We start from the raw sequence: 27,759 nt of genomic DNA on the forward strand, positions 1-27,759 counted from the left end.
CTAATTACTATAAATCAAGAGAGGAGTCAGTCAGGCATGAGGTGGGGGCCTCTCATTGGAAAACAGCAGAGTAGGAGATGCCTGGTGAATAGCAGAACTTTCCAGCTTATCAGAAATGTAACAAACAATTATTGTCAAAGCAGCCTTTTCTTCATTTTTCCTAAGAAAGAGAGAGGGAAAGAAGTTCGGAGAGCCAAACAAGTTCTATATAGCCTTCCTGGACTCCTCCCACAGATTCATATCCTAGTGTCAAGAAAAATAAAACAATGCTTTTATTTCCTGTTTCCTCATGTCCTTTTGGGATTTGGTGACATAGAGGTTAGAGCAGAGGTAACTTACATTTCCTAATGAATTATTATGAAACTAGAGCACAAATGGAACTGATTTACTTGAAGTTGTACAGAAACCTCTAAAAGCGGGGGCGGGGGGTGATAACACGGTCATCTCTGTTTCCATATTGTTGACGATTCCAAAGGTGAATATCCTGGGATATGCAACTGATGGCAAAATGCATCTCAGTCTGATAATATAATTTCACAATTCATTAGTTCCCATCTCAGTTTAAGATTTTAGAAGAGATCAGCATAAAATGAAATTTTCTTTCTTCCCTTCAAGCCATCAGTCTTGAGATAGTTTTTGTTTTGTTTTGAAGATTGCCATGCAAACTATTTACAAGGAAAGTACTAAAAGTACCATTGGAGGACAATAAAAAAGTAAATCACAAGAATAAATTATTAGAGCTGGGGAACTATTACCAATAATTAGCCTCTGAACTGACACACACTGGGTGTCCTATGGTAAAATGTATTTCCTGTACATTTCTATTGCTATTATAGGAATTATTTCAAATTCTTTCACTATCTATCAGATATTTCAAATCAATTGCTGTATTTTTCGGAGTATAAGATGCACCGGAGTATAAGACGCACCAAGGTTTTGAAGAGGCAATTAAAAAAAAAATGTTTTTGCCCTCTGAAAACCTCCCAAAAGCGGCCCATTTTTTCCAAAAAAGGCATTAATAGTCTTTAGGGGGGCTTGCAGAGTGCTCCTAGGGGGTGTCCCCCCAAACAAGCAAAAATGGCCCATTTTTCCCAAACATGGGCCCATTTTTTGTCAAAAAAATTGCATGTGTTGCCTATAGGAGGCTTACAGAGTGCTCCTGTGGCTGGGGGGGGGGAGAGGCAAAAATGAGCAAAAACCAGCCCATTTTTCACTCATTTCTGCCTTCCCCAGCCCCCAGGAGCTCTCTGAAAACCTTTTAGAGGCCATTCTGCATGACCATTTTGGTGAAAGGGGCAGGTTTCAGGAGGCAAAAAATGCTGTATTCAGTGTATAAGACACACCCAGCAGTTCAGCCTCCTTTTTAATGGAAAAAGGTATGTCTTATACTCTAAAATATACGGTACATATAACTTTTATGTACACATATCTTTGGCCTTTTTTTTCTTAGGCACTCCATAATGGTCTGTAAGAATATCCTTGAGAGACAGGAGAAAAAGTAGGATGAGCCACAAACTAGCAATGGTCAGATGAGAGACAGAAGAATGGAGACCATGGCAATGTCTCTCTAATGTCTTGGACCATAAAGGCAAAGGGGGCACAGGCATACATTTATGATTCCTTTACTGTAACCTTACAATAAAGAGATAGTTCATGTTTGGTGGTTCTTATCTGGACTATCTCAAAGGACTGACACTGTCATTCAGTATGGCATCCAAATCTCCTTCAGATGCTGTGCCAAATTGTGGTTTTTAAATTGACAATTAGTTAAAATATAGCATACTTCACTTAATCCTCCAAGGAAAGATTGAAAGCAAATGATATCCAGGCAGAAGAAGAACATCATGGCTTCAAAATGTAAGGAACCGGTTTGGACAAAACTCAACAGCATTTTTTCATGTGGTTATTGATAAAAATAGGATCACCAACATGATCACCCAAGTCCAATGACATATATGGCACAACAAGAAGAAGAAATAGCTAAAATGATAAATGTGAAAACTAATGCTAACTACATTTCACTGAACTAGGTTAACTTTTAAATCATACTTTTCTTTGGTCTTGGTACCATCTATGTTTTAGAGTGCAGACTATGACATTCTATTCAGGGAAGAAGTTTGGCCTACTGTCTGGAATAGGCCATACATTCTTGTCTGAAGTAAAAGAGTAGAAATGGGAAGAAGTATTCTCTTCAGGTTTCAATAGATTAAAATAATACATTAATTTTCAATTGCTGGAGAAGCAACTGCACACTCTGTAATTCATAATGTTCAACATAAAATTAACCTAAGAGTAGCCCTGACCTAATGGCAAAAAGTGACGGTGTAGAGTAGATAATTGCATAAAATTAAATAAATTGAAATAAGCAAAGTATATTAATGTCACCCTTGTTCAGTGGTATCTTGATAAATGTTATTCCCCCATTTCAGTAGCTTAAATAGAAACAGTATAAAATAATTTCTAACAGCTAAGACTGCCTTTACTTATTAATTAATCTGCAATTATCTTTTAAATAATATTACTGGTAGTGTTGTGTGCAGGGGAAAAAATCCTTAAATCATTTACTGCAGTGTACAGGGCAATAAATAAAATATAACGCAAACTGCTCTAAATTATTATAAGACCCACAATGCTAAAGAATGTGACTTATCTATTTGAGAGGTGGTCCTCCAGATTGGGAAGAATGAATAGAAGATCTTTTTATACATGTTCACACACTACTTGTGAATGTTTTAACTTGTATACATGTGCTTTCTTGAGCCAAGGTGGCGCAGTGGTTAAATGCAGCACTGCAGGCTACTGCTAGATCAGCAGTTCAGCGGTTCAAATCCCACCGGCTCAGGGTTGACTCAGCCTTCCATCCTTCCGAGGTGGGTAAAATGAGGACCCAGATTGTTGGGGGCAATATGCTGACTCTCTGTAAACCGCTTAGAGAGGGCTGAAAGCCCTATGAAGCGGTATATAAGTCTACTGCTATTGCTATTGCTCCTATTTCTGTGCAATATCCTTTGAAAATGGCCTGAAATTTGCAATAGTTCAAAATGAGGTTAATAGTAGTTGCCAAGGATATGCAGGAAATCTAAACATGTAATTTGTACATTGCTTGCCAGTAAATATCCATAAACAATTTCCTGCAGTTCAGCTAATTTAGGGTTTGTTCCTTCTCTAGTCCATTTTCCAGTTCCTTTATTTGCTATAAGACCATTGTATGAAATGCGGCCTCTGTGACATATTAAAGAGGAGGAATAATTTTTCTTCCTCCACTATATTCATATTATCCCAAAACTCATTTGGAATCATGGAATCACACATTGATATACATGGGCCCTCCCTATCAAGCATGTAAAGGAAGAATCTCCATTAACAAACTCCTCGTAGATAGAAAATGTAGAAGAGAAAATATTTGAACAATTGGAAGGAGTATGTTTTTTTAAAAAACATTTGACATCATTCGAATGAAATACCAATCCAGAGGCTGATTCTTAGCGGAGAATTGTTAAGTAGTAAAATTAAGTATATTGTGGACTAGTTTAATTTTGATTGATGTTGCTGATTGTATGAACCAGTGTCTTCTCACAAGATGCTAAAGGGATTTGGGTAATCAGTGGTTGCAGCTCGCTCATTTATATGAACCCTGTAAAATGACAGAAGAAGGCACCAGTTTGGATAGAATTTCTGCTTATGAGTTCTATAAAAAGTCACTAAATATGGAAGTTTCGATATTACTTTTGTAGCCAAATAGCTCTAGGTCATATTTTTCACCTCAACTTAATCATGAATTTGATTTCATTAAAAAAAAATCTTAGCAAAAAGAAAATCCTTAACTGTGTGCATTACATCTAGTTATGGCCCAATTTATATAAATTGGTGTAGGAAGAAAAAGAAATCTGTTCCAAATCTACTCACAATTTTTGTTCAGAGGATGGTCTCATGATAGCACTTCAGTTTGTTGGTAATTATCACTGTCTGTTCACATCATTCTTATTTTATAAGCCTCTACTTTGGTCTTCTTTAGCTATCTTTTTTTTCCTGGAATAAAACCACTCAACATTCTTTGACCAATTTGATTACCGTGCTTCCACAAAAATAAGACAGGGTCTTTTTTTTTTACCCCAAAATAAATTTTTGGCCTTATTTTTGGGGAGGTATTATCATTTTTGAGATGCAGGAAGCGGTGATAGGTAAGGAGTGGGGCACGAGGCGCGTTGCTGGGCCTGATGCTCTTTTTGCAGTGGCCATTAGCATGACAGAAGGGGCATGGTGGCTAGGGTTGTGGGAGTGGCCATTAGGTGTGTGGGGTGCATGGGACATGTTTCCCCTCCCTTCCCCCCCACCAGTTTTGTCTCCTCACCTCATGTTGTTTGCATAGCAAGCAACCAGAAGAAATCGTGGGGACTCGCTGTGCATGCATTTAAATATTTTTTGGGAAGACTTATTTTCAGGAAAGAACTTATTTTACTGCATGCGCTCAAAAGCCCAATTGGGCTTATTATCCAGAGAGGTCTTATTTTCAGGAAAACAAGGCAGTACGTAAGAAAGATCCATTCTGCATTCAGGATATATTGAAGATATTTTCCCCCCTTTTTTTTCTTTTTCAGCAACTAAAGGCATTGCTTTTGTTGTAATTCATTCTTCACTTTGTTCCCTTACTTTGGAGTATTCCTTGCTTCATTCCTACCTCCGGTACATGTTCACTGCGGCCATGACATTGACAGACATTGGTTGGGATCTCAAATAAAAGGGATTCAGAAGTGGGAGATCCTTTGAGACAGATTTGTAAAATGCCTTTTCCCAACAGTCCAGCATTACTAAATAGGCTACAGCATAATTTTGCTTCCATACACTTCTCAGTTTGTAATCTGATGTAATATGCATGAGCATTGCCATGAATAATGAAATGTGGTCTCTCAGATAACAGCTTAGCTAAATTCTACTGCCCCCTTTTTAATTTTTATTTTTTTAAGAAGAAGACAAAACAATTTTTTAGTCCCAAAGACAAACCTATGAATAGTTTTTTTAAAAAAAATATATTTGCCATCACTTTGAAACGTCTATTTAAAATGTATCCCCGTGTTAAATTGCAGATTATATTATGTTTCTTGAAAAATAGTTTATTAATTTGGTATCTAGATAATGTATGCCCTCATTGTTATGACCTAGTTTCACTATACCTGGATAAAGAAATCATGAAGTGTTAAAAACAGAAAGAATGTAGGTCTCTGACATACTGTGAGCTGGGCAGGAACCTTAAGTAGAGGATTTATTTATAGGCACACTTTTCTCCAGCTCTCCTTGTGCTTTCATAAGGTCTTAAAACAATTTCAAACCATAATGTCATAAATTACAATTGATGTAAAGTATAATAATATTCTAAAATGTAATAACATACTAAGGTAAAATATTTAAATGGAGCCTTAAATAAAGTAATATTTTTGTTGGCATGAAAAGGATGTCAACATAGAAATGTTGACATGTACTAACAATGGGCAAAGAAAAGGTATTTCAGGGGATATTTTTTAACCATATTGCTACATAGCCCTATCAGGCCAAATTCATGCTGACAAAACTTAACCTCCATGTAGGATTTTTTAGATTATATTTTCCCTATGTGTCTCATCTTAATACTTTCATAAGATTCATAGACGATGATTGTTTTTTATTAAAATGCTAAATACAAGAAATTAATGTGGGAAATGTAAGATGTATACCTTAAGGGAAGCATCCCTTTTAGGGAAGGTGTAATATGAACATCTTGCAGTTCCATTCTTCTTTAAAAAAAGATAATTAAAAATATTTTAGCTCCTAGAGCATTGCAGTTATACATTCCTAACACATTTTGGAGCTGAATAACATTAACTTTTTTTTTTAAAAAAAGCAGATAAAACTAAGAACAAAAATGAAACAATACCATAAATATGTGACTATTCCCACCCTGAATTTTGTGAAAAGAAATTCTTATTTTCAAGGACAACCATCTTTACAGAGAAAGAATAAAGGGATATTCCTTTTCTTCTCATCCTATTTGTCATATCTGTATCTGTGATCATTCAATCAATATCTACCTCTTATTATGAAATGCTTTTATACTGGCTTTGAGCTAGCTGGTTCCCAGGTCATGGAGTTGCATATTTCATATAGCAATAGCAATAGCACTTTGACTTATATACTGCTTCATAGTGCTTTTACAGCCCTCTCTAAGCAGTTTACAGAGTCAGCATATTGCCCCCAACAATCTGGGTCTTCAATTTATCCACCTCGGAAGGATGGAAGGCTTAGTCAACCTTAAGCCGGTGAGATTTGAATTGCTCAATTGCAGCTAGCAGTCAGTTGAAGTAGCCTGCAGTACTGCACTCTAACTACTGTGACACTTTGGCTCTTACAAGTTGCTTCTTCTCATTATTTACTCTAGTTGAAAAGAAATATAACTTATTGGGATGAAACCTGTCAAAGTTGCTTCTCTGATACAAACATAATTGAAAAATTGACAATCTGGCCTGATTGTAGTGCTTATGAAGCTTTACAAACCGCAGGTAATTTTGACCAAGTTAATAGCAATAGCAGTTAGACTTATATACCGCTTCATAGGGCTTTCAGCCCTCTCTAAGCGGTTTACAGAGTCAGCATATTGCCCCCACAGTCTGGGTCCTCATTTCACCCACCTCGGAAGGATGGAAGGCTGAGTCAACCCTGAGCTGGTGAGATTTGAACAGCCGAACTGCAGAACTGCAGTCAGCTGAAGTAGCCTGCAGTGCTGCATTTAACCACTGCGCCACCTCGGCTCTCAATAATGGTCACAATACTACAAATAAGAAGGGGATGCTCTTGGTAGAGGGCTTGCTGATTTAGAAAGTATCTCCTTGTCAAATAGGCAGAGATATCCACAAGCAATAAGATCCCTTTTTAGCATGAGTATAACTGACCTTTCCTTGCAAGAGAAAAGTTTGCCCTTGCCAAGCAAAAGCTTCTTGCTTCAGCCGCAGCTAGGCAGAAAACCATCCAATCCAGAAATTAATTATTCTTTCTATTCATGACTTAGTAAATCATCCATTTCACATCTTTTCTTTGGATTTGTGAATTATCCACAAATTAAAGCTCTCTTCAAGGCATTCATTAAGTATTCTTCATCTGCAGCTCATTTTCATACAGGCTGCCTGAGTGTATATGATTGCAAATGAAGGTCATAACATATGGTTGAATCCCTTTGGCTAAACTGGTGTATATTGAAAGAAAACAGAGTTTTTCAAACATCTACTTTTGATACTTTTGAATTCAAGCTTTATACTTCCGTGATTGTCCTTGGCTATATATGGCAAAGATAAGAATTTAATTGAAGTTAGTAGCTTGGTTCTTTGCATAAGTAAGAAAACAATTTGCCGATATATTTTCCTAGATTTTTAAAGCAAATCAGATGTGCACATAGGCATACAGCATGGGTATGCATATACCAACTGATAGCTGATAACAACAAATAAGAAAACAATCAAATGTGTATGGTGATGTAATGATGCAAACCTTGATTTTTCCTACTTGTGTCTCAGTTTCAAAGGTATTAAGTAGGTCACAGAGTGCAATGTCATAGTAGACTCACTCTCCTCCCAAGATGACACAATAGCAAAGGACTTAGACTTATACACCACTTCATAGTGCTTTACAGCTCTCTCTAATTGGTATACAGAGTCAGCATATTGCCCCCAATATCTGGGTCCTCATTTTTACCAACCTCGGAAGATGGAAGGCTAACTTTGAGCCGTTCAGAATCAAACTCCTGAAGTGAGAAGTGAGTTAGCCTGTAGTACTGCTTTCTAACCACTGCACCACCACGGCTCTTACAAGTTAGTTGAGCAAAAACTTTTAAGCAAAACCTTAAAAGAATATGATATACTTAGAGATAGTGTAGCCCCTCCTGAAGAAACCGTCCTTGGATCCAGCAGTTCTTAACAACTATCGTCCAGTCTCCAACCTCCCCTTTGTGGGGAAGGTTGTTGAGAAGGTGGTGGCCTTACAGCTTCAGCGTACCTTGGAGGAAGCTAACTATCTTGACCCCTTCCAGTCTGGCTTCAGGCCCGGTTACAGCACTGAAACCGCTTTGGTCGCATTGACCGATGATCTCTGGAGAGCCAGAGATGGAGGCTACGCGTCCATCCTGGTTCTCCTCGACCTCTCAGCGGCTTTCGATACCATCGACCATGGTATCCTTCTGCGACGACTGCGGGAGGTGGGGGTGGGTGGCACTGTTTTACAGTGGTTCTCCTCCTACCTCTCGGACAGGTCGCAGTCGGTGTTGGTGGGGAGGGAGAGATCGTCCCCGAGGCCCCTAACCTATGGGGTGCCGCAGGGCTCGGTTCTGTCCCCCCTGCTATTTAACATATACATGAAACCGCTGGGCGAGATCATTCGGAGGCACGGGATTAAGTACCATCAATATGCGGACGATACGCAGTTGTATCTGTCCGCCCCGTGCCAACTCAATGAAGCGGTGGACGTGATGAACCGGGGCCTTGAGGCTGTTAAAGACTGGATGAGAGCTAACAAACTGGTACTCAACCCGGAAAAGACCGAGTGGCTGTTGTGTTTTCCTCCCAAAAATTTGGCTAACGTTCCATCAATCAGGCTGGGGGGGCAAAATTTATACCCCTCAGACAGGGTCCGCAACTTGGGAGTCCTCCTGGATCCACAGCTGAGTTTTGACCACCACTTGTCGGCTGTGACCAGGGGGGCATTTGCCCAGGTTCGCCTGGTGCGCCAGTTGCGGCCCTACCTGAACCGGGAGGCTCTCACAACAGTCACTCGAGCCCTTGTGATCTCTAGGCTGGAATACTGCAATGTGCTCTACATGGGGCTGCCCTTGAAGAGCATCCGGCGACTTCAGCTAGTTCAGAACGCGGCCGCGCGAGTGATCATGGGCGCACCACGGTTCGCCCATATAATACCAATCCTCCGTGAGCTGCGCTGGCTACCTGTTGATCGTCGGGTGCACTTCAAGGTCTTACTTACCACCTATAAAGCGCTCCATGGTAGTGGATCTGACTATTTGAGAGACCGCCTCCTGCCAATTACCTCCCTGCGTCCCATCAGATCGCACAGAGTAGGCCTCCTCCGAATTCCATCCGCCAGTCAGTGCCGACTGGCGACTACGCGGAGGAGAGCCTTCTCAGTTGCAGCTCCGACATTATGGAACAACCTCCCCGTGGAGATCCGTACCCTCACCACAGTCCAGGCCTTCCGCACAGCCCTCAAGATCTGGCTATCCCGTCAGGCCTGGGGATAGGATTACTCTCACCCCGCCCGAATGTTGAGTGAATGTTGTGTTTTTATGGATAATTTTCTTTTATTCACGATTCTTTTTCTTTTTAAGTCTTGTCTTGCACTCCCTTCCCCTCATTGTTGTAAGCCGCCCTGAGTCCCCTCAGGGAAAAGGGCGGCATATAAATCCTCAATAAAATCCTAAAAAAATCCTAAAATCCTGAAGACCATTCTAGAATACATATAAAACATACAAAGAAACCTTATAACAGATTTAAAACACAACTAAACTAAGATATTAACCGGAATATTAGGTGCTTCTTGCCCTATTCCTATTTTAGATTTTAAGCTTTATTTAAATTCCTGGGCTCCCTTTTGGTCTTGTTTTATTCTAGGTATCATAACATTTGGGGTATGGAGAAAGAAATAAAAAAATGCTGACTAGCATATGGGATATATGATTGATTTTTCAGTAAAGATACTTGATTAAATGAAAAAAAAACTCATTAAGTGAGCTTTGAATAGATGTTATACATCAGGCAATTGCTTTCTAATGGAACAACAAAAAGATATGTGATAACTCCTGTATTCTTTGAGAATTGTACATTATCAATAAAATATTGGTGAAAATAATTAATACAAGATATGGGGATCAAATTGGAAAGCTTGTAATTCTTTTTTTAGCTACTTTATAAGCTATCTTGGTCAAGATCTGGTGGACAATGGAAGTCTCTCTTTCCTTCTCAGTTGGTGAGCTGAACAGAATCCCTGGTGATCTTTAAATATGTCACTTTTAACAGCATGCTATTGTTTGTTGACATGGCAGAAATAAAGGATGAGAAAAATGTAGTCGCCCAGATGCTAGAGAAGGAAGTGGACAACTCTGCTTTTCCCTTTTTTGTACATAAAGCACCCAGGGTTTCTAAATAAAAATAGTTCCTTGATGAAATTGTTTTACAGTTTCTCAAAACCCTTTTTCTAAAAGAAAAATTATCTTGTTTACCCTCTTCTCAAAATGCTTAAGAATTTATTTCAATATGAATGCATGCTTAGCTTACTTTTATGCTAGGAGTGACAGAAGATGTCATGTTTTCCTGAAAATAAGATCCCCCTGAAATAAGCACTTGGCCTTATTTTCAGGGAGGTCTTTCTTATTATTTTTGAGGTGCAGGAGGTTGACGAGCGTGGACACTTATTTGAATAGAATAGCAGAGTTGGAAGGGATCTTGGAGGTCTTCTAGTCCAACCCCCTGCTTGGGCAGGAAACCCTATACCATTTCAGACAAATGGTTATCCAACATCTTTAAAACTTCCAGTGTTGGAGCATTCACAACTTCTGGAGTTCCAGTGATTAATTGCTCCAACTGTCAGGAAATTTCTCCTCAGTTCTAAGTTGCTTCTTTTCTTGATTAGTTCCCCCCATTGCTTCTTATTCTACCCTCAGGTGCTTTGGAGAATAGTTAGACCCCCTCTTCTTTGTGGCAACCCCTGAGATCTTGGCTGCTGCTGTGTTGAAATATTTTCAGACAGGCTTATTTTCAGAGGAGGGCTTACCTTAGCGTATGTGCTCAAAAGCCTGATTGGGCTTATTATCTGGGGAGGTCTTATTTTCAGGGAAACAGGGTAGTATATATCAGATTGTTCCTATCTGTTTTATATATTTCCAAATGTGAAAGAAATCCACACATAATCTTTGGTCATAGACCATTAACAACAAAAATAAAGATAAGAAAATTAGACTCTATCAACTTTCACTAAAAGCTAGAGAAATATCAAAAGCAAGTTGTCTATATCAAATTGAATGAAAAGTGATAGAAAACCATTTTTCTGAATATTATTTGTCTAAGAGAAAGGGGCTTGGGAGAATGAATTAACAATCTGAGAAAGAAAGAGCCAGGAAGGGGATATGGGTCTCATTTCAGATTTAGGAGACAATGATTAGTCTTATGTTCAGGGCAGCTTATGTAAAAGACCAGTATCTCATACATTAATAATTGCCAATCAATGATGCAATTATTAGTATTGAGGTTATTGTTAGATCCAAATCCATGTGTAGTTTTATTTTTTCTACACAACAAAAATATTGCTGATTATGCTACAAATGACCAGCAAATAAAGTTTTCATAAACTTAATAAATTGTTAGGGTTTTTTTAATGCAAAAAAGTTTTAGGCCCAATTATCTATAAAACAGGGTCTTCGGTTACTATAGTGTACAATGGAATAAGGTAACAACTCATCAAACAGTCTTAAAATTCTCTTGCTCCAGTTTTCCTTGTCATCTAAGTGCTGTTCTTATATTAATCAGCCAGTTCACAATGAAAGGCAATGTACTTAATGCAATAGCTATATTGTGTAATTCCTATGGGAACAAGAGAGGGAAAGCTAGACCTTGTTGACTTTTTAATGGCTCTTGTCTAGGGAATTCACTGCTGATGAGGAAATGAGCCTCATTCACTTCAGCTCTGGCTGTAACCTCCAATACCATAGTGAGTTGCATTAAGTGCACTTTATGGCTCTTTCTCTTCCTCACCAGCCATTTTCTTAATGCAAAATGCCACTTCCATTGCTTTAACTTGGTGAAGCAAAGTGTAGGGCAACAAAAGCTCAGCTGGAAAGAAGTGAGCATGGAGGACATGAACATGTTTATTTGCTTCTGTTACAGCTCCTTAGTCATGAACACAGGTCGAAAGCTTTTCTTCCAAAAGGCCCCTCGGCACATGTTATATTTGCACATAAATGACCACAGGTGGTTTATTTCTGCCAAAGAGACTATGGGTTACATCTGAAAATGCAATACAATGCTTTTTACAGTCGTTTACAAAGAATCTGTGGCTATCATCCAGCCACAAGAGATGAGACAATTAAATCTCATGGTCAGGCGATTAATTGATTGACTGATTCATTGATTTTATACTGCTTCACAAGCACTTGGGTTATATTTGCAACTACACTACTTGTGATGGGATATCATATACTTGTCAAAAACATAGCTATCAGCAAACCTCAAAGAGTTGTACTATCTCCTTTGCATAAAAGTGTGTTGATATTTGTGCTGAAACATGAACGAGAAATAGTTTACTATTGGCAGAAAGAACAAAACAGATACTAGCTGAAATGAAGAGAAGTTAGCAAATGTGACCAGATTAATATATGACTCATTCTGATTATTCTGACCCCTCTTTGATGAGGATCAATTCTGAATAAATGTGAGAATCAGATATTCTCAAACATATGGTTTTTCTTGTTGCCAGTTCTAACTCCTATCAAGAGTATTGTGTTCTTAAAAGCCACTTATTCTGATTTTATTAATGTTCACTAATGATATGAACAATCAGTAGCCTGATTTTATTTAAATCTGCCCTCTAAATTATTTGCCACAAACTGTATACTGTTTAATATTGACATTACAGTTTTTCTTTCATCCTTATGCATATATGTGGTATGCACATGGTACATGTGTAGTATGGCTGCATGAAATTTGTTAACTGTCTATATCAGATGGTTCTCTAAGGAGGCAACATATTTATATTTATATATTCATGTATGCCTCTGTACAATGTGCCATATGTCTCTTTCTCCCTGGGATGGTGAGGATTAGTTAAATTCCCTTCAGCCTGATTCATCAGGCCTACATCACTTGTCTTCCATGTTTAAAGACCAGACATAAAAGTCATAACAGTCTGCTTGGGCATTTCCTTTTACTATTTAGTTCCATACTGTAGGAGAATGAGGATGAAAGTTGAGAAACTAAAGTTTTATCAGACTTTCAAAGAATAAGAAACAATACTTATTTCATTATTTATTTATTATATTTCTAAGGTTTCCTGATAACATAAGCAGAAGATATGCATTCAGAGCAACAGAATTAAAGGATAGATAATGTTTGCAAATCCTTATTTTCTGCTTTACAAAAAGTTTTAACTTCCAAGCGCAATTGTTTGTTCTGACCTTATTTAAACTTTGTTCTATGTAATACCTGGAGCTTTAATGGACTCTGGTGGGATGATTGGCTCATTAGAATTCATGTGTTGTTGTTTTTTTGTACATTTGCTTTTATTGTTTGCATTGGATTGTTTTAAATTGCACCATATCCTGCCCAGAGCCATAATAGGGTCAGAGGACCTGTAAGGCAAAAGGAGGAGGAGAGGTGAAGAAATATTTTTACTTGAGACAAAAACATATTTTATCAATTCTTATTTTTCATAGATTATGCTATCTTCTTCTGCATAGATTCTCCTTTCCCTATATTTGAAAAATATGGGAATTTCACCTAAACCAATATTCAATCAGAGCCAGTAAAAATGCAAATTTAAAGTGGATAGTACAAATTAGCTTTTGAAGTAAATTAAAACCAAAGAAGCTGCATGAAGATTATGGATTTCTGAGAACTTGATCCATTGTTACACTTTATATATTTATCTTCCCATTTTCAAACCTATAGCCCTAGAAAATGCTCCATGGAAATACTTGAGAAATATATATTACAAATTGTATAATTCAACATTTGACTTAAACATCTATGATGTTTTATCATTTCACAATCCTAGGCATTGAAGAGGGCATGAACTAACTTACATCCTACACACAATCGCCCTGATTTGTTGTATCTCAACCAATTAAATCTAACTTTAAGTATGTCTTAATAGTGGTAACAAAGTCTATAACCCAAGTTTTGAATATTTAAAACCAATGTGAAAAGTTATATCACACTGCACAACTAGAATGCAAACAGTGGATTTCAAAAGTTCATCTACAATATATGACTGTGCCCACACTATCATCTTCTTCTCCTTAATCACCACTACTACCTCAATTGCTCCATGCCACACTGCCATCAATATTTCAGAATAAAGGCTGCACATACAGTACCTTTTTTGTATCATCTGCACCTTTATCTAGATACACAAATAGTTAACTGCAGATACTGAATTGTCCTAAAGAACATTTTGTTGCATTGCCAGAGCTACAGCTTTCTGAACTTCTGCGACAGGCTTCCATCTTCATTATAGTCTTTTAGTCCCTTCTCTGTGTCACCCTTGTGCTTAAAATTATTTCAACACAGCTATCCTTTGTAGACAACACTTAACCAAAGTAGGAATGGAACAGCAATGTCCTCTGCATGTCATCTGTTTCAATCCATCATATATTTGAAACCCAAGGTGATATGGTTACATCCTGCCAAAATTTGTACTGTGTTAATTTCTTTAGCCTGCTCTTCCTTTTTTTTTAACATCACATCAATATTCTGGAAACCAAAACAATTAGTAAAACCACTGAGGGATATTGGTTAGCTCTAGCCTTCTATTATTACTACGATTCCTTCCTGAAATGTTTGTAATCTGGTCCAAGAAAGTATTATCCAGATTCCCTGTCTGTCTTGGTAGTCTCTAGTACACTGACTCAAATTGTTTCCCTTCCCTTGTATTCCTAACCTAGGAATCACAACTTGTCTTTCATGTGTTCAAAAGCATATATATATCAAAACATAAATATGCTTATTTCTCATAAAAAGTTACTTGTCCACTCTTCCTGTCAAGTTTGAGTCTTTTGAATAATTTATATCTTCTCACCTTGCATTCCATTTATGGCTCTCATGCTGCTAGATTTCAATAATGCCCAACTTCCTGTATTAAATTATTTCTTACTTTCTGTGTGGTCCTTCATAGTCCATGTAAATGTAGAGACACTGGAATCCTTGATGTATTCTTTCCTGTATTTGCATGCTCATTATGATATGCTTTCCTATCCTGCACAAGCCTCCTAGTTATTGTTAGAATACATTTCATCAAACTTTCTTCTTTTGCCTCAGTGTAATTCAAAATCCTTCAGATCAAGTTCACAAGACACCTTTCAAAAAATATTTACCAGTTCTCATTAGATTTAATTCATATCTTGCTAAGAGTTTCACATATTGGAAAATGTGATCCATTACTAGAGAAACTAACCTATGATCTAGAAATTTCTGCATGGTGAATTGTTCATTTCTACAATTCATTTCATTCTTTGTGGACTTTAATCTTCAATGGAAGGAGTGAAGAAAACTGTATCTCTAGAATCATCATCCTCCAGATCAGAATTCCCTAGCAGTATCTTTAGGTTGCAATATTTGTTTTCAGAAGGATCCCTGAAATGGATAATTCTCAATAGGTCTAAAAATCATCATATTCCATCTACTCAGAAAGGCAGATTTTGACAGACTATTTGCCCACATTTTTCGTCTTCAGTGGGTTACCACCAGTGGTGGGTTTCAAAAAAATTTGGAACTTCTGTAGGTGTGGCCTGCTTTCCGGGTCCACTGGTGGAATCTCTTCTAACCGGTTCAGTAGATTTGACAAACCGGTTCTACCGAATAGGTGCAAACTGGTAGGAACCCACCTCTGGTTATCACCTATTGTCAATCCTATTATTTAGTCTTATTTAGGGCAAAGTATGTTATGCCCTCTTCTTCTGTCTGACTTCTGGAAACTCAATTTGTACAGGGAAACATTACCATAGTCAAGACAGAGGCCCTAGAATTAATTCTGTTATTCCAGAGAATAAGAGTCAGAGGTGGGTTCCTATCAGTTCGCACCTATTCGGTAGAACCGGTTCGTCAAATCTACCGAACCGGTTAGAAGAGGTTCCACCAGTGGACCCGGAAAGCAGGCCACACCTACAGAAGAGGTTCCAAAAATTTTTGAAACCCACCACTGGTCCTTGGATATGATTATTCTACACTATCATGCTCATATTTAAAAAACTCAGTGCCTTTGTGAAAGGTAAGGATGGTGTTTGTGGTGCAATCAGAACATTGCGTGTGTTGAAGTTGTTTTAACGCAAACCAAAGATGCCTTTTAAAAACAAGTTTACATCATATTTTTATGCATGCCAGTACTGTGTGTGAAGTAATTTAAAGTGGTTCTAATAAGTGTCATCAGCATCTTCATATCCGGTCACATGGGTGGCAAGCCACTCCCACAAAGGAGGCTACACCCACAGAGTAGGTTCGAACAATTTTTGAAACCCACCACTGATAAGAGTCCATATTGACATGCACAAACCTTTGTATCACATTCTTCTAATCACTTTATCCACAAGCTTTCTTTTATCTTTTTGGAGGTATCTTTATGCTATTATTCTTCAAATGGGTTATCTGGCTGAGTCAAGAGTTTCTCTTCTTCCCTGATAAGCTGCGATTCGACACTTTTGCCTCTAGCCACTTCACCTTTTCTCCAGGAGAGAAATAATCTTGCACTTAGGTTGTGTGCGTGAATGCTGTGACAAGGTATCTATAGAGGAATAAACTGGTTCACTTGATGATGATGCCTCTTTTAAGGCTTTGGTTCATTTTGTAATTTAGTATATATAACCCTGAAGGCCCCCAAAGGTTAAGACAGATTTTACTTTTTTCTAGAATTACATTTTTTTCTTGCATCTTACTTCACTTTAAGGCATGTTTGTTAAGATAGGTTTCTTAAGATAGGTTGCAGAAGTCCAAGTTTTCTCCAACACATTATATATACACATTCATACATCTATCCAATACTCTCCAGCTCTGACAGAAAAATCAATTAATCATTCTCCTGGCATCTGTGCAAAATCTGTTTCACTAGATAGACAAAAAGGAGAAAAGTAAGAAGAAAAGAAAAGAGAAAGAAATGAATAAAGCAAATGTTTTTTTTCCACATTCTCTGATATTCTAAGAAGCAACAACAAAAGGATTGTCAGCTAGCTATTTCCCAATTCAGATAATAGCATAAATATAATTCTGCATAATAAAAGCCCATGCATTGCATTATATTGAGAAATATTCCTTCAAAATTACATTTACTCTGGACCTCTGGCATATTTCAATGATTTTTTTGTGTTTGTTTACTTGTTTGTATTCAAGTCTTGATTCCTGATGACTGCTTGGATATGTTCATGCACTTTTCTAGGCATTTTTCATAACTTATTTGCCATTTCCTTTTTCCTGGGGCTAAGAGAAAGTTACTGGCCTAAAGCCACCCAGCTGGCTTCATGTACAAGCCTTGGAGTCTGTAACTACTACACCAAACTGGCTTATGTATCTAAGACTACGTCATCATACATTGAAAAAAAGGAAACCATGTTTTCTTATGTAAATTACATTCCAGTGTCTTCTCTTAGGGAAAAATGTATACACATTTGGTCTTTGTTCAGTCCCCTAAATAAGTTTTCACACAGATATTTCAGCCCGCATGAGCTCCACACATTTACATTTATCAGACTTGTCTAGATGAAAAATGCCTTTGTCCTTCCATTGGTAATTCAGAAGCTCCCAATTTCAAAAGAAGCAATGCCTTCTCCATCATATATTAAAGACTGCTAAGTCATTGGGTGGGCAAAACAATGTTGCTGCAATAAAATAATGTAGGCAAACCTTATTCATACACAGAATTCCTGTTTAAGGGTGACTAACTGCTATCCTTGGTATTGAAAGCTTTAAAAAGTACTAAACAATAACCATTCCTGAATTGCATCGTGAGCATGTGTTAAATTGCAAATCCAATAATCCCCAGCCCACAATAATCTTAGTGTTTCCCTAGGGGAAAAGGATGTTGAATATATCTAGCACATTCAAATTTGGACAGGGCTGGGTAAGAGTTTATAGAATATTCAATATAGTAATGGGGTTTTTCAGCTCAGTATTATATCATGTAAAAGCAAAATTAAAAAAAGAAAATATACAGATGCATTAGTTTCAGGTGATCAAAGTGAGCCTATTTTTAATGTCTGGTTAGAGAGACATTTAGGTAAATGGGTGTGCATGTTCTTTGAATGCTTCTATTGCCTTCTGCTGCTGAGGCAATTCCTTCCATTTTATTTGTAAATGGGAAAAAAAATATCCACAGAAAGAAAGCCTGAATAAAGCAGATGGCTTAAGGATTAACAAATGGATAAAAGAGACTACTTTGCTTACTCTATGTTAAGAGCATTTTTTTATGCATAACCGTTAACAAAAAATAAACAAAAATGAATAAAAAGCAATATTGAAAGTTATGTTGTTCACTTGAATTAGCTAAATTCAAGATGGAGCTGCCATTTTCAGCAATGTTGGTTAATTTTGCAAGGAAACCAAGTAGTAAGCATGTGCTGAGCCAAAGCAGAGACACACTGACAGAGAATATTAATGAAGAGAATAAAGAGTATGCAAACTGAAGGCACTCAACAACACTAACATTTGACTAAAATGGAATTTGCATCAATTATATGGATTTCTTTTGAGGAAAATGTCTGTAGCTTTCTGATAGTACCTTCGATCAATGCAATAAAATTGCTTAGGAAACTCCATGTATCACTACGCATTATAGTCTGGCTAAATGTCCCCCTGAATTCTGTAACTCCATTCATAAGGGGGCAAATTGAAGAAAAGAGACATGCATAGAGACATGTGTTTTCCATCTTCCAAACATGGCAAACTATGTAACTGTAAAGCTCCGTGCTCGTTTTCACTGACTGCATCATTTTTAAACCTGAAGAATAATGTCTAACCCTTTCAAATGACATCTTTATTTCATCATACTTCTTTTCTGTTTCTTTTCTTGTTATAACGGTCCTTCAGACAACAACCAATCAACTGCTATCTTTCAGATATCCCGTGGAAAATGCAGCTGTTTCTTAGATTTCTCTGAAGCTATTAGAGCTGAGTAGCTTTAATATTAGTAAATCTATTTGACTTTATTTTTAAGTTCAGCATCTAGTTTTAACTCCTTGTATTATTTAGCTGAGTTTGTAAAATTACTTAGAGAGGGCAGTAAAGCACTATGAAGCAGTATATAAGTCTTAGTGCTATTGCTATTGCTTTTTTTTTTTTTTTTTTTTTTACAAATTTGCTTAAATTTGTATTGTACACCTTTGGTGTCTAGAGAGTACACGGTAGGCCAATAATTCCTAACTTCAGCTTCATTCTGTGAAGGGCAGAATTGGTAAAAGCCAGGAATTATTCTAGTCTGCCATGTTTTAAAATTAAGAAACGGGGAGGACAGGTGATCCTTCTGTTCACCTTGTTTGCAAAATCTATGTGAGACACTATTTCTAGAGAATTGGGAGTAAAAAGATATGGAATAGAGCACATAGTATGCAGAAGATCCTGGGTCAGTTCCCAGTATTTCATATGCAATTGTGGAGACCTACAGCAAATCATGGGCTACATGAAATGATTATCTGAGTTAGCATAAGGAACTTTTTATCTTTTAGAGAGATGAGGTGGTGCAGTGGTTAAATGCAGCACTGCAGGCTACTTCAGCTGACTGCAGTTCTGCAGTTCGGCTGTTCAAATCTCACCAGCTCAGGGTTGACTCAGCCTTCCATCCTTCCGAGGTGGGTAAAATGAGGACCCGGATTGTTGTTGGGGGCAATATGCTGACTCTGTAAACTGCTTAGAGAGGGCTGAAAGCCCTATGAAGTGGTATATAAGTCTAACTGCTATTGCTATTGCTATTTTCTATATTTTGCCCCATGATTTCATCATGTTCTAAAAGTTCAGGAAGGAGACTGCAGAGAGGAGCTACAAAACTGATGAGAAACCTGGAAACTATATCCTATGAAGGGACATCTCTGTGGTGCCCAAGGATAGGAAAGAATAAAATAATAGAAGCTTTCTAAAGAGAGAATTAAACCTGAAATAAAATCGAATTACCAGACTGTGAAGGCTATTAAGTACTGAAACAGCCTTCCTGGAGTTGTAGGTACTCTGTCATTGGAGATTATCAAACAAAAGTTTGATAATCATTGTCTACAATGATCTAAGGATGGGCAGGGAGTTGACTAGAAGACCTCTAGGCTCCCTTCTAATAGTATGATTCTATGATTTTGTAGAAGGGATGCCCTAACAAGTTTGTTACTTGTTTGTTTGTTACTTTCCACTGAATCTTTGTTCCCCATTAATTTGGAACTTTTTTCAAAGCTGCACGAACTGCTGCTTATAAATATGTATTAACATGCATACAGTTAAAGCATGCCTTCCCAAAATATTTGGGAAATTCATCATCACCTGACAGACAACACATTTAGAATTGAACTTTATTCATAGAAAAGCAAAATGTCAATTTCTATCAGCCTTTGCATTCTCAGGCATTCTTTTCTCTCTGTCTCTCCTTACGGCTTTCTATCTAAACCTTCATAAATATGTAAAGATTATACATATATGTAAAGGACAGTTATTGTACAAAGAACTCAAAGTAAATTATACTGAGGACAAAAAAATAAAAGATGAATATATTCTTAATACTCTCAATGAGTGTTTGGTGTGAAACAAAGGTTGATGAAGTAGGTAATGAATTATGATCCCCAATAACAATTATATGGAATAGATTTATTACTCTTTGTTTTAAAGATTTATATCACCCCATTTTAATCAAATTATTTCCAAGATAGCTTGCGAGAAATTAAAAAGAATATAAGACTAAAACACAAAATAATGGAACTAAAATTAACAGCAAGACAACATGCCTATGAAAACCACCAAAATATATTTTGTCTTTTTAGGGGAAAAAAATTAAAAGGTTTATAAAGTATTATGTTATGCAGTTGGAGTACCAATCATAATAACTCTGCACACCTTACAAATATGGACAAGTTGGATAGATCTTTTACAAATACCAATTCTTTGACATAAATCTTGAAATATCAATTCTTGCTTTTGGTTACATAAATAGTTTTTAAAAACATATTAATCAACTTTGGAAGCTAACTGGATAGGTACCAAATTATTTCTAAATTATTTATTTACTGAGCTTGATACTTCACAACAACCAATGCAAACAAAATTAAAAAAATCTTTCCCACCAGATGCCAGACCAAACAGTTTTTAAAACCAATATTAAAAATAAATCAGTCCCCAAATGAAATGTGTTCTTCATTATGTGTCTTCATTATGTGTCTTCATTATGTGTTTCTACGTGTTTTATTATGAACTCTGTGGCTACTTTGCATATTTTTGTGACAGTACTTCGTAAAACATATTATATTAATCTACATTGTGTAGATTTCTGGTTCTCCAGGAAGCATGGGACATAATGTATTAATGTTAGTTAATAAACTTAGTTTGACCATTCTAATTCTGGAATGCAGAACTCTGGGTACTGCCCAGTGTATCAATTTTAAAAAAAAAACATACAAAAGGAATATGACAAAAGAGACAAAATTAATTAGCCAACAGTAGAACAATTTGTCAGATTCATTCTAATTCATTGCAAAATAACTAGGGAAAGAGAAGGTATATCAGGCCAAATATAAACTTCAGCTTTCAGTGTTCCATCTGTTTCCTCTCCAAATATGATGATTGTGACTTACTGTAAAGAGTGCTGCCACGGGCAATAGATGAATTGTCTTCTGCTGATATACAGACAATATCATTTACCTTCCAGCAACAAAATCCCCTTGGGGACAGTTTAATTGATCTTGCAGAAGTTATATGTATCCTGGGGAGGGGGAGGGCACAAATAATTTCAGGCAAGAGAAAAATGCAGAAAATGCAGGTGATACATTCAGATTGGAAAATCTGCATCTGTGGAAATATATAGCAAAATTTGCTGGTGTTTTTGAGGTATGAGCATGGCTCTCTTCTATCAAACATAATCAAACTGGCATTTGAGCTTGTAACTCCTATAGCCTAGTATCCATCCAGTTGGTATTGCCTGAATTGGTTTTTTAATTGATGTGATGAGTTTCAACAGTTACAGCTTTGATCTTATGAAATGCAATCCATAAGATGTTTGTCATGCTTGTTATAGTCCCACAGTTATCTGGAATGGAATCCAGATAACTGTGGGACTATAGCAAGCATGACAAACATCTAACATCCTAGCTGAAGGATGGTTCTTTCAGTGACTTTATTTTGTTTTTCTATTCACCAATATTTATGAACTTCCCCTAAATATTGAGGAATGTAGATAAAAAAAGAGAAATATAACATGATATAAACAAATGGTAGCTTCAGAGAGTCCTGGATAAGGTGGATTATCTGGATCCCTTTTAGTCAGGATGGTTATGGGACAGAAACAATATTGGTCATGCTTGTTGATGATCTTTGGCAACAGCAGGATATTATTATGCAATTATCCTCAGTCTCTTTGATTCTCAGCAGTTTTCAATACCATTGACCATGGTATCTTTTGGGGTTGACTGGGGGACAGAGCTGGCTGGCAGAGTTTTGCACTGATTCAGTTTCTTTCTCCAAGGCCAATCCCAATCAGTGCTAATAGGGAGTGAAAGGGCCACCCATTAGCCACAGGACTTGGTACTCTCTCCAATCTTTTTTAACATATACATAAACCTTGGGGTAAAATCATCTGTCACCATGGGTTGAGGTATCTATAGTATACTGGCAATACCCAATGCTATATTTCCATTCCTGATGACCCAAGTGATGGTATGGATGACCCCTCATGGTGCCTGGAGGCTGTGGGGCCTGAATGGGAGACAACAGACTCTATTGTCCCTGTAAGAAGAGAATGAATGGGGCCAGGATATCTGGGACTTTTCCACCTTTGACTAGGGATAGGGTGACACTACCCCAGACAGATCTGGTCTGCAGCTTGGAGATTCTCCTAGACTCATGACTCCTCCTCAAAGAGCAGGTGGTAGGAGAGCCTTTGCACAATTTCGGGTTGTGTGCGAGTTGCAGCCTTTCCTGAAACAGGAGTCCCTGGGTTCAGTCATTCAGGCCCTAATCATAGCATGGTTTTACTATTATCATGCACTCTACATGGGACTACCCTTGAAGAGCATTTGGAATCTACATCTGGTGTAGCGTGTAGGCATGGGTGGTTCATGAGACCCCAAAAATGGTCCATATGACACACTACTGCATTGTTTGCGATGGGTGATAATCTGTTTCCGGGTGCAATTCAAAGTGCTAGCAATCATTTTGAAAGGCCTTCGTGGCATAGTCCATATATATGTATGTATGTATGTATGTATGTATGTATGTATGTATGTATGTATGTATTTATTTATGTTAGTATGTATGTATGAAGTCTTACAACCCCTGGTATGCCCAAATATGGGAGGAAGCTTGCTGCTTCCATTCTCTGTCCATTGGCTTGTCACAAGAGACCATCCAGACAGAAACCCAATATTTTTATTGTTGCCTTTGTTACATTTGTGTAACAATGTTTCATTACCTTGTGGCTTAGTGGTTAACACATCTGCCTAAAATGTAATACAGCACAGGTTCTAATCCCAGTAAGGGTATGGCTAGCTGATGAGAGCTAAATAGCTTGAAATAGGACTATACTAGTCTCCCTTTATTTATTTATCAGCACAAATACAACACACACAGACACACACACACACATATATATAACAGATTTGTAAGTGTGCATGTGTGTATCATTAACACACACATACCACACACACACACACACACACACACACACACACACACACACACATATATATATATATATATATATATATATATATATATATATATATATCAGATTTGTAAGTGTGCATGTGTGTATAATTAACAGAGAGAGAGATACACACACAAACACACACACAAAAATCTTTTATGTATATGTATATAAATATTTTATGATTGTAAGCTGCCCAGAACTACCCTGTTATAGGGCAATAAATAAATAGCCATCTGTAAGGTTTCTTATGGCTGCCATTTTTATCTAGTTTTCTACTTGTCTAGTCCTCCCCTCTCCTAGCCCTACCATATTATCACCAAGACCCAACTCCCCTGTCCTGTTATCAAGTCATTAAATCTCTTCATATGACCTATACTTGTAAATGTGCTATTATAAATCCTATAACAGAAGATTATTACCATTTCATGTCCCTACATTAGGGATTCTAAGGTATAAGGAAGGAGAAGAAAATTTCTAACCCTAACCCTTTCTAGAAAAATGATGTTGCCACATAAATATCTCTTTAATGAAAAGAAGGACCTGGGGATGACATCATATCAGTGTTCCAATACCTCAGTTGCTGCCATAAAGAAGAGGGAGTCAATCTATTCTCCAAGGCACCTGAGGGCAGAACAAGAAGCAATGGGTGAAAATTAGTCAAAAAGAAAAGCAATTTAGAACTAAGGATTTCCTGACAGTTAGAACAATTAACCAGTGGAACAACTTGCTTCCAGAAGTTGTAAGTGCTCCAACATTGAAGTTTTTTAAAAAAGAAATTGGATAACTGTTTGTCTTAAATGGTATAGTTTCTTGCCTAAGCAAGGGGTTAGACTAGAAAACCTCCAAGATTCCTTCCAGCTCTGTTATTCTAATTTCATAATTTTGAACTCAGTTCAAAAGAAAGTCTAAAAGTTTAAAAGTAGCACTTTTTTTTTACTTTTTCCAAATGTTCTTGCACTAGTTAGGATGAGGTTACTGTTTGTGTCTGTTCATTTTCTAAATTGCTATTGATCTTTTGGCAAAGTTCCAGGTGCCAGGCAGGGCTCCCATCAGAATATGCTGCTCACCATAAGTTGTTGTCCTGGCACTTGAATGACAATCCTCTTGCTTGTTTGTAATAGCTGCTAATTCTAGACATCACTTATGCTTCACTTGTGTTCACCATTCCTGCTACACATTCCCCTCTTCCCACTCTGATTTAGCATTTGCTTTTATATGCTCAAAAGACTGGGTGGGGTGAGTCTACCTTTGGATGTTAGCATGTCCTTGAAAACACCAGGGTGGGACTCAATCAGCCAAGCAGCTGGAACACCAGCTTGAATGCCTATAAATGCAGTTCTGAGAGAATGGATGAATGCTGGAGGGAAGGAGGTGGGGGGAGCTTGTCTGCATGACTGAAGCTATTTTGAAGAGAGCAAGCAGCAACCCTAGCTTCTCTCTATTACATATAACAATTCACACATAACAATCTAGAATACAATATGATGCACTTCCCAACTTGGTTTTATATTTTTGTTTGTTTTATTCTGCTTTCATTATTTCTATAAATAATCTAATCTAACACTCCTTCCTCCTGCTACTTTCCTCGTAATAACGAAGTCACCCAGATGGCTTTCATGCCTAAGGCAGGAATAGAAATCACAATGTCACCGATTCTAGCCTGATACTTTACCACTAGACCAGTATAATCTAAATCTAAATTTGTTTTACTTGGAACAGATTAGTCTCTAAGGAAATAGGAGAACACATATTTTGTATATATTTACTAACTCTTATTCCATAGAGAACCAGGATAACTTCCACAAATGTTCCAAAGTAAGCATTCAATACTAAGCAGGTTCTACAAAGTTGCTAACAAACACTTCCACCAATAAGTTAAGAGTTCTTGAGTTGAACTTGACTTCTTGATTCCAGATGACTGGAGACACAACCATTTGTTTTCTTTCAATAGTATGACATTTTGTAATTCATCAGTTCATTCTACAGCTCTGCTTAGCCTGTTGATCTTAACTGCAAGTTCTTATGATACTGAGGTGCTTAGTTTCCAAAACCTTCTAAGGTCAGCCAGATGCCGTCACTGTTATATAACTCACCACACCTCACAGGCATTCTTGGCATTTATCAAGAATGGATCAAACTCCATTCTTGATAAATTTGTGAATATGTCAATGTAATTTTCCATTGTACATTAGTAACAATGTAAAATCCTTTGCTATTACCCTTTTGGATTTTGTTTTTTTTCCCCCTCAACTTTCTAGTTTAATTACAGTCATGGATTTTCTTAGTAATCTTCCATCCAAATCTAACTGAGCCCAAAATAAATCAACCAGCATTCAAGAATAAAACTACCAAAGCAAGTTTTATTGCAGATAAACTAATGTAGTCAACATGAAAAATTCCAGTGATTAATGTATCAAATGTCAACCCTATTTATACTGAAATCAGTGTTCATATTCCTGCCTCTTTTTCCTACCAGTGTAATTTGTAACAAACTTAAAGTCGCAATCTTTGGGGTGCAAAGAAAAAATGCTATCTGTCTCTTGTTTTGACAATAGGATAGTCTGATTTCCTTCTGACCTTGTAAAAACAGACTTTCATGCAGTTATTGTCATTTAATGTAGTAGACATCATGAAAGAAAGATAGCAACAAGTAATAGAAGTAATAGACCATATCCACATCTACAATAGTTAAAATCACAATCCAAAACTGAGAAGAGAGGAGTAAGTCTAGAGGCTAGCAAAGGACATTCAAGCTGGAGTATGATTCACTCAACAAAAAATTATCTTGTCCTTTTTATAGCTAATAGATCAAGTCTTCTAAACTAATCATACTGCACTGAACATTTAGAACACAGTAGGCTTTGCAAAAGTTAAACTGATTGGTATATTGAGAAAGCAATCAAAATGACACTATAATTAATAGAGCAATATGCCTTGTTGACAGATTCATATATGCAAATATATTTTGTTCCAAATCAGCTATGATGAAAATATTTCTTTGGGCTTGAAGTGTTTTTATCTCCCTTTCTTGCCGACTCTTCTGATAAGAAAATGTTTAGCACCCTACTGTCTCTTCTCCATATGTGAAGTGAACTTTAAATCTTATTACTCTTTACTAGCATTCCTTCGGAATAGAGGAGGGTGGAGGAGTAAACTTTAAACTCAAATATTTGAATAGGCCCACTAGTCCCTCTGGCATTTAGCTGCTGAACTCTAATTTTGTTTTGTAACTACACATTCTGAGTCAAAAAGTCATTTACATTTAATTTTACAAGCTCCTAGATGGCATTTACCATGTGTGTTTTTTTTGAGTTTGAAATCACAATTTAGGAAATAATACTGACATATTTGACATATTTACTGTAAATATTAAAGTTGCACCATATAACAAAGTGGTTTGAAGGCCTACAAATGCTATACAAATGTTTAATATTGGTTATTGTTTAGCATATGATGCTCTAATCTAACTCTGCATATTTGCATATTTACACATACCAGTAAGTCATTTTTATTCAATAGGAATTTCTTAAAATACGTCTGCCTTTCTGGAGCCTTAATTGCACTCTTATCTTTCACTCCTTGAATTTCACATTATGATTGTAAGGATGTGATGCAAAATATACGTCATTGTGGCATATTTGTATTATTGGTACTAGGACCCTTATCGTCTTCTCTTTGCTGGCAGCTCTCCCTGATTACAGAGCAAACAAAACCTTTGATTCTGTTCAGTAGTTTTATATTCTTCCTTAGCAATAGCTTAAATTGCACACATTTACCCTCTCTGCTGCTTTGCCTCTCTCTGCCCACACTATGTTCTATTGAGCTATTGATCATAGTACATGAAGCAGAAAAACTGAATAGGCTGGCATCAGAGAAAAGCAAATCACTTTGATAAATTCTATGGCTTTTTATTTGAGAAAAGGCGAAAGAGAAATGTTCTGCACTGGATTGCCAGTAAGGAAAAAAGAAAAGTAAAGATGAATAAAAAGTAAAAATAAATTATAATTTTTAGAGGTAAAATCCACATATTAGCCCAAACCAATCAGAAGCATACATGGATTTAACATCACTCTAATATAGTTTTGGATAATAAAGTCCACCTATTATTTTCCCTTTAACCTGAGCTACCTGAATAACCATGATACTTAAAGT

Source organism: Thamnophis elegans, chromosome 6, assembly GCF_009769535.1.
Source record: "Thamnophis elegans isolate rThaEle1 chromosome 6, rThaEle1.pri, whole genome shotgun sequence".
NCBI classification, from domain to species: Eukaryota; Metazoa; Chordata; class Lepidosauria; order Squamata; family Colubridae; genus Thamnophis; species Thamnophis elegans.